The sequence below is a fragment of the Sinocyclocheilus anshuiensis genome, unplaced genomic scaffold (assembly GCF_001515605.1).
Source record: "Sinocyclocheilus anshuiensis isolate Anshui unplaced genomic scaffold, SAMN03320099.WGS_v1.1 scaffold947, whole genome shotgun sequence".
Taxonomy (NCBI): domain Eukaryota; kingdom Metazoa; phylum Chordata; class Actinopteri; order Cypriniformes; family Cyprinidae; genus Sinocyclocheilus; species Sinocyclocheilus anshuiensis.
Window position 1 is genome coordinate 526,827 of NW_015547686.1, and position 9,900 is coordinate 536,726.

Here is a 9,900-nt window from a genome sequence, read left to right on the forward strand (position 1 = left end):
TTTGTTATTTATTATTTATTTAGTCATACATTTCTTTTTAAGTAATCATGACAGTCATTACTTTGTGTAATTTTTGTAATTTACTTGATTTACATGTATTATTAGATATGAATGATACAATGGACAACAATTGAAATTACATTTAATATTTGCGACAAACCGCTCTGCTTGAGCCCTTATTATGGAAGGCGACTCGAGGTAGGTCATTTGGTTCAAAAACATTTTTTTGTTATGCTGGTTGAAAGTCACTTCATATCCCGATAGCAATCACTAGGTTAAAGGTGCACAATATTTGAAAAACGCTTTTGACTACCGTGTCGGACTGAGTCCCAAAACACACTCGCTGCCAATTGACTTGCCCTGCGTTCCATTCAGAAGGGCTCATCCCTATGTCCTAATCCCTTCAAAGGGTTTACCCTCCGGAGTGAGACCTTAGAAGGGATGAAGGGTGTAGGGGTAAAAAAAACTCTTTTTTTGGAATGCACTTCTGTGTCATCTTAACTAGACGATCAAGGAGGCACCTTCGTCATACATTTTGTACGCTTTTGACCCCCATTCGTCTTTTACGTTAAATAAAATTTATATTTGTATATGAAATGTAATGTAATGTAATGTAATATGCATTTGTAATGTATATTGTGTCTATGTACAGTATTTGAAACATTTGAATGGACTGATAAAAGTAGCTGTAAAGTATTTTTGTTGAAGTACAATGACATTTTAACCATAATAATGTACCAAATCTAACTCGTAAAAATATTACAGTAGTATAGAAAAATACTATACATACATTTATAAGCGAAGTTGAACTCTGTGACGCCAAACAAGTTCCCTGTGCAAAAGGATCATGGGGCCCGAAGTGTCCATCAGTTGTACCCTTCGAAATCCTTCATTCCGAAGGGCCCTTTGAAGTGGCCAGTTTTGAGCACTTCGGTTTGGAACGACCCTTCAATATGGCGGCCATGATTGTTTTCACTCCGAAGTGCCCTTCGGAGGGCGATGTATCCCGTTTGGAACCACTGATCTTTTTTTTTATTTTTTCTTCTTTTTTTTTTTATCAATGCTCAAAAATCAAGAACAGTACACAAAAAATAATACAACCATCAACACAAAAATGATAAACAATAATAACAAAAAATAAAGTAAAAACAAATAAAGAAGAAGAAGAAGATGAAAAAAAAAGAAAAAGGGGAAGAAAGATGTCTGAAAGAAAGAGAGGTCTGGAGTTTGAATATTTGCATCTATGGATGTGAAATTTTGAGATTCACTACATGAAACTGTTTCCTATTAGATTGTTCATACTCAATAAAACCCAATACTACGTCCTTCCAAAACAGAATACATTCATCATGTGTTACTCCTAATGAAACTTAAAACATCTTGCCAAAAGTTCTTAGTAAATGGACAGTTCCAAAAGAGATGAACAACAGTGGAACCACTGATCTATATAATAGACAACCGGATTGCTCATGACGTCATAAAAGTGAAGCCGCCCCGCCGCGCCGCCATATTGGTATTCTCTAGTATCACCATACATTGAATTAATAGGAAATCGTACGATTTTAATGAGAAAACATCACCTAACGAGTCAGCGTTTTTATATCAGAAGTATCCCTGTACATTCTTACAACGCAAACCTCCTGAGCATGTAGGCCTAGGCCTAAATGGTCATACAGATAGATCAGTGTTTGGAACGCACCGTCTGTCGGCATTACTGGGAACGCCCACAGAAACATCATATCTGTTTATGCCATGGGGGGAAAACAAACCGGCCCGTTCTTTGTACCTCGCATAATACATCTGAGATTATTTGAAAGATGCCAGATCTTCTAATCGTGATAACTGATCTCTGGCTAATTTGGTTCTTCAAACGAATTTGAGGATTTGATTAAAATATCTGGATAAAGTTGTCTAAGATTACTGCACATTCTCGTGTTCCCCATAAAGGGCAGATGTATCGATACTTGAAACCACGATCAGCAATGCAGTGATTGGCTGGCGGCAAGACAGCAATGTAATGACAGCATATAATTAAAAAAGACACCTGACAAAACCCTTGACAAATTTCTGGACCTTTATAAGGAAACAGCCAAGTGAACAAAATTACATACATTTTATATTAGATAAATGAAATGTGCACTGTTTTTATTTTTTTTTACATGATTCCCAATAATTTATATTCATGATTTCTATAGTATTTGTACAGGCTTTACTTATTTCAACGTTGTAATTAGCAATTCATGTAATTTTATCTTTGAAGCAGATTTGTTATGTGACAGTATTAATAGAGGTTATGCGCAACAGACTTCCGTATTCTGTTCACTTGGTCTCGCCCCTTCCGGTTAAAGCGTTTTGCATATGCTTCGTTAAATATGAAGCAGTTTTACTCAAGATGCCTTCAAAGTAGATACCAAAGATTATCATAACCAATGTCCATCACATATGCGGAATGATATCTAAAAGTTTTTTTTATTTTTATTATTTTCACTAACATTTATATTAAAAATGTCATAAAATGTCAACAATAAAAACAGCTAGCTAGTTTAACTGATTATCTTAAAACTCCATAGATATCGCTATTATTTATTACGGCTGTTAGCACGTTCTCCGACAAGCGGAAGCTAGATTAAAGTGATTATTATGTTTTGAATATGGATATTTTTCTTACAAAAACGCATCGATTTGCTACAGGAGGCCTTTGTTCACCCCCCGGAGCCGTGTGAGGCACTTTTTATTATGGATGGATGCACTTTATTTCACTTCTGTTGGACTGATGCATGCAACACCCGCTGACTGTCATTAAACAGCTTGAAAGATCAAAGACAATTTTTAATATAACTCCGACTGGATTCGTCTGAAAGAAGGAAGTCATATACACCTAGGATGACTTGAGGGTGAGTAAATAACGGGCTAATTTTCATTTTTGGGTGAACTAACCCTTGAAATTTGATATTAGAACGGCATTTATCAAGGAAAATTGGAAGCGAAATATAAAAAAGTGAAAGAAAAATCAATTATTGAGGAAATTTTTAATTGATGTAAAAAGAAAAAGGAAGCTTTGACTGATTGTGAGTTACAAAAATTAGATTTATTGCGGATTGAATTAGATAATATCTATGAGGATAAAGCAAGAGGGGCATTTATTAGATCCAGACTTAAATGGTTAGAAAAAGGGGGAAAAAAATACAAAATATTTTTTTGGCCTTGAAAAAAGAAACAGTGACTTGAAATTAATGATTAACAACAAAATAATAGATAATTCTTCAGTTATTTCGAAACATGTTGCTCAGTTTTTTAGTAATTTGTACTCTTCCGTATCAGCTACTTCCAACATTGATACTTTTTTAAATAGCTTGGTGAGTAAAACAAAAACAAAAAAATAGACCAGAACTTTCAGAATATTTGTGATAAAGAAATAGACATTGAAGAGTTGAGAGAGTGCATTAACTTGTTAAAAAATAACAAATCTGCAGGCAATGACGGGCTAACAGGAGAATTTTACAAGACTTTTTCTAAAGAACTTTCATCTTTTTTTTATTAGTATTTATAGAAGATACAAAATGGTGAATTGCCTTTTTAATTAAAACGGAGTTATAACACTGATTCCCAAACATAATAAAGACAAGTTATTCATTGAAAACTGGAGGCCTATTAGTTTGCTAAATAATGACAGTAAAGTGTTTGCAATGATTTTTGCTAGAAGACTGAAGCAAGGTTTTTAGACAAAATAATTGATATAGAACAGTCTGGTTTTATGCAAAGCCGTCATATCAGGAATAATATTAGACTAGTTTTAGATATGATCGATTATAATCACTTTATTGAGGGTGATAGTTTTATTTTATTTATTGATTTTTACAAAGCATTTGATATGGTGAACCATAGTTTTATTTTCAAAGATATCAAATTGTTTGGTCTTGGAGATATGTTTTTGAAAGCAGTTAAAACATTGTATATTGGATGTAATAGTTCTGTCAAACTTGCTTATGGTACCACACGTGGCATTAGGCAAGGATGCCCTCTCTCTCCTTTTTATTTTTGTTAGTCACTCAGGTTTTAGCATTGCATGTAAAAAGAAATTAATTTAATGGTATCACAGCTTTAGGTGTACAGTTTAAACTTAGGTAGTTTACTGATGCAGTTTTTTTTTAAACAAATTTGAAGTACCAAAAATAATTAGATATATTGAGGAATTCACTGGTGTTTCAGGCCTTACAATGAATTTAGATAGATCTGTATTGTTTCCCCTTAAAGATTGCTAATGAACATGTAATAAACATTCCAGTTAAACATAAATTAACATATCTAGGTATAGCAATTTGTAAAAAATGAAAAACAAAGGAGTCAGTTACATTTTGATCCAATTATTGATAAAACAAAAAAAGAAATTTAATTTGTGGTTAATGAGGGATATGTCAATATTTGTGAGGGTATTATTGTCAAAGGCAGAAGCTATATCTAGATCTGTGTATACATCATTATCATTAGATGTACCTCCTCAGATTATTAAAGGTCTACATCAGATTCTTTATTAGATTTTATTTGGAGAAAAAAAACACATTATTTGAAAAAGGAGGTAATTTGTAATCCTAAAGAGCAAGGGGAACTTGAGGTCTTAGATTATAGTACACTTAATGACACTTTCAAAATTAAATGGTTAATAGCGTTTATGAAGAATAGAGAAAGTCCTTGGAATGTATTTCCTAATTATATATTTAATACTCTTGGAGGCATACATTTTTTGTTGAAATTAAATTTTTCTGTTGAACAAAGTCCTGTTAAATTGGCCAGTTTTCACAGACAAGCCCTACTAGCATGGTAATTGGTATATAAGCATAATTTTTCACCCCACAATTATTTCATATGGAATAAAAAGGACATACTATTTAAAAACAAATCTTTATTCTATCATACTTTGTTCAATGAAAGTATTATTTTAGTAAGACAGATGGTTAATTCCCATGGGTATTTGTTGTCATATACTGAATTTCTCCAGAAATTTCAATTACCAGTTAAAGAGAATTTGCTGTTGTTCTTGACGCAATTCCAAAGAGTGTGATGTTACTTTTAAAGAACTGTATTTTAGAGGAAATCAACATGAATAATCCTTGTGGAAACATTTTCATTGACAATGTTGATGTTTTAAAACAACAGTGTAGCAACAAGATTATAAAGAATGCTCTTTGTTCTGTGTCTTTACCTGCAGCAAGATTTTTTGGTCTTCTTTGTTTGGTAATATCTCTTGGGTTAAAGCATGGAAACTGCCAAATAAGTTCTGCATCAATAACAAAATTAAGGAAGTGTCTTACTAAATAATTCATAGAATTTATCCCGCTAAGCACGTTTTTGAACGATTTAAACTCAATATTTCATATACCTGTGAATTTTGTGGTCAAGAAAAATAAACTATTTTGCATCTATTTTTTTAACTGTATTTACTGAAGATTATTTTGGAAGGATTTAGAATTCTATATTAATAGAAAACTGGAGTATATGATAGAAATGTATATATTCGATTTATATATTCGATTTATATATTCGCTTCTCTATACAAAGAATGACTATTTGAAATGTAAAGAACAACATATTGTACATTTGTTTATTTTATTAGGAAAATACCATATACATACTGAAAGAAGAAATGGGCTCAATGTAAACCAAATTCTTCACATTTTATGAATGATTTTAAGTTATATGTAAATCTCTTAGAACAAACCAAAAAGCGCTGAAAACATGTAATGCTTTGAAAGCACTGAAATTTATGTAATTTTCTTCATTTCTTTCTCTTTTCTTTTCCTAGGTTTGGTGGGGTGTTTGTTTCTCTCTCTCTCTCTCTCTTTGGCAGCTAATGCTAATATAATAATGTGAATATGTAATACCTCTTGTTCTTGTGGCACTGAATTAATAAAGCAATTAACAAAAAAAAAGATTCAGCCATCGTCGCTGCCATGTGTACGCACGTGTGGGGCGGAGTTAGGGGCAAGGTCCTGTTGGGCTATGGGCGTGTTTGTTTTGGTGCTTTCAAATATCAACATCATTTGGCAAAATTCGCTTCGTGCACCTTTAAGTGGTCCAAATGTATTAATATGTATTTATATTGTCTGTGTGTCACGAATTCGGTCCATGGACTTCCGTTTATTCACCACCAGAGGTCACCCTTTCCATTACATTGACTCTCGCACAACACAAACTGTTGCATAGCACCCCGGACTACATATCCCATCATTCTTTGCACGATTTGCACACTGCACTGATTGCACTCATTGCACACAGCTGTTTCTAATCACCTCACTCACTATATAACACCCACTCTAACCACCTTTCTCTGCTGAGTATTGTTTAGCCCGTACCCCATTCCGAGTCTCTGAGTTTTCCTTGTTTTTGCCTTGCCTTGCCTGTTTTCGCGGTTTCTGATCTTTGCCTGTTTTTCTGGATTTTTCCCTCTCGTCTCGCCCCTGTGATTCTGTCTGCCGATCGGTGACCTACGCTAGCCCTGGGACTATTCTTGTGTTTTGCCCGCTATATACCTGTTTGCCATTGTTTGACCCTGCCTGTTTACCACATCTCTTTAATAAAGCCTGCAGATGGATCCACACGTCTCACGTCTCGTCAGCCCCGTTACACTGTGGAAGGCGTAGTACCATAAAATGTGCGTCCAATCATATTCCTCGGTCCGAGGACTACGATAGGCTGTCCTGCCTGCCTGTCAAATTATGTATTTGCATACCTCTGTGCAGACATGATACGTCATCAGTGCGTTCCAACGAGAATGAAAGGCGTTATTATTGTAATATTATGTGTTTTGTACTGTGATGTTTTCTCACCAGGTGAATGAGAATTGAGGTCATCTGACAGCGTTGCATTCAACCGTCCACCAACGCAGTCTCTCATCGTGTCGCTGGTTAGCCTCTGGTCTGCCTGTGCTCGTTCATGTGTTTTGGAGGAGGCGTGGCTTTGGAGAGTGATTATGAGGGACCACCTACCCACCACGCCATGTAAAACTTTAAGCACGTTCTCTTTTAACTTCTGCTATTTACGCTAACTTTCACACAGCACTCTCTTATCCACCGTCTCTAGTGGCAGCATAGTGGATAACATCATAAGACACAACATAGGTTTTAAAAATGTAATATATTTGAATAAAAAAAATATCGCACAGAATGCGCTGTCATGTGGTGATGGCAATGTTGTGACCTCATCATTTTTAGAACATTGACAATCAATCCACTTTATTTTTCCCCATCTTACTATTAGATACTGTTTCAGTGGTGGGGAAACATTGCCTTTCAGCCACTTCTTCTTATAAATCAATACGTTTGTTATTTCTTAATGAATTTGTATCAATTCCAAATGTTACAGTTTATTGGAATGCTTTTGTTTCTGTTTGGCTGATTCTGAATAGATACGTAATTACTAATAAGATAAAAGAATTTCCTTTCCAATTATCTATCATATACAGTATATCCTGTTAATACTTTCTTAAAGAAATACAAAAAAAAAAGATATTGATACAATATCTAGATATTGATATTGATACAAACTGTTCTTTTTGAAAACAGCACCCAGAGACTATAGTGCATTTATTTTGGCACTGCCATTACTCTAAATTGTTGTGTAAAGACTGTTCCTTATTTGTTCATGATAATATTGATAAAGAATTTTCTTTACTTTGGGAAAATGTTTTGTTTGGATTTGTTAATTGGAAAAAAGTGCATTTACAGAAAAACAAAATATACTTACTTAATCTTCTTATCTTGTTAACAAAATTTTATATACTTAAATGTAAATAGATTTTTTTTTAAACAATTGAAATTTGTAAGTTGTTCAATCTTTTCCTTTGAATGTGATGTGTTTTGTTTAATTATATACCCCTGTCTTGTATTTTTATTTTTATTTTTTTCATAATTATTATTATTTTTTACTTTACTTTTTTATTATTACTTTATTTTTCCCATAAGAGCGGGCGTGGCCATTTGTCAGTTTTATGTGTCTGGCTTCCGGTGTCGTCCGCTTCCAGCTATTTTTAGCTGTACAAAGCCGCTCATTTTGCTGCTTGCTATTGCAAACTGGTGTGTCTTACCATATTATTTTAATATATTATCTTAATTATGAACACACTGGTTTGTAGCACAAGCAGTTCTACCGTTTACTGCACTTTCTTATTCTTCTCGTTATTTCTCTACAGTGGCTAATGAACCGGAAGTCTCACACATTCACAGAAAACGGCTTACTTCCGCGTTGAAAAATAAGGTGGATAAAAGGAGCTAAGCTGTAAGTTTATATGATCTGTTTGACAGAGGCATCTCTTCTCAGATACAGAAACTGTGACTTGAACACTGCGTTTGTGAGTTCTAAAGAGTGATTGTGCTTTGTACGAAGAGCTTTTTGAAATAAATCTTCTTCAAAGGACAATCAACATGACAACATTCTACAACTGGTTTTCAAAAAAGCAAAACGGTCAACAGAGAGACCAGCCTGGGACATTAGTTGTGAGTAATGTTTACCCAAATGTGACTGAACAAATGTTGAATACAATATTTGTTCGATTTGGACCCACTTGTTCTGTGCGAGTGTGCAGAGATTGAAAAACCAGCCTCTTCCGTGGGTATGGTTTTGTTACCATTCAGTGCCGCCCAACGAAAATGCCCAGAAGGCTCTGAAATCTTTTTGAGCTCCTGGACAAACCGTGCATCATGTGGGCCCATTACACAACTATTAAGAGTATAGTAAAGGACATTGACAACCATGCTATACATGGCGGTCTTACACTTTAGGGATCCCTTGTGAAAATGAACCATGGTTTTATTATTGTAAAATGGTAGTAACCATTTTTTTTTTTTTTGCATATTGACCATATCTACCATTGTTATACCATGGTCAAACTGTGGTTACCATTGTTTAAATAGTAACCATGGTTTTATTTGTAGTAAAACCATGGTTAATTTTCATAAGGGATGTCCTGTCATTAGAAGTGGCCAACGACCTTATCAAACCTACAGAAAATAGTGAAGCCAAGATGAAGTTTATGAGGTTTACAAATATGAAAAGGTCTGCCACAACAGTTTTTAGGAGCCCAATAACCTGGGCTGGAATCTGTCTTTCACCATATCATTGTTATCAGAGGCATCATGCCCATACAAAGTGAGGGGGCACGTGCCCCCTCAGATTTTGAGCCAAGTGGATTTTGAATGCAGCTTTCAAAAGACAAAAAATAGCCGATTAATATTTTCTATATTTAATACAATCACACCAGTGTGATTAGAATGTTCAGTGTGTCATATCATCAGCTCTTAAATTCAAATCTGCGCTCGCTGGCTGGCGCAGATGAGTCATCGCAAAAATGCCGGTGTTTTCTTCACTTGCTCGCTGTCTGAATACCTCTTTCTGGCGAATTCTCTCATCAGAAACTACAAAGTGCAAATGTGTGTACGAATCTGTAAGATATTAATTTCACAGTGTAAACAGCTTCAGTGATTTTAATGGGAGTTTTTGAGAGTGCTTGAACTAGACTGTCAGTGAAAATGTTCTTTGCTCTCTTTCTGTACAATGAAAGTGGTATGATTATAGCCTAACTGGCAATGTTGTTATTCACATTAACTTTCAATGTTAAATTCACATTAAATATAAACTCAGCCGTATTAAAAATATGTTATGGCATGACACCCATATCTGTGAGTAAGTAAAGTAAACAGACAGGTTTTTATGCATAGTTAATAGATTACATTATTAGGTTACATTGACCACGCCCACTAAAGATCAACATAATCTATAAAAGTGAGAATCAAGATAATTAATGATATAGTTAATGCGTTTGGATATGTTTCGAATAAAAAGCAAAAAGTAAATAAAACATAAGTGCTGTTGTGGCTGCTGTGTGTCACATGACGACCCCCCCCCCCC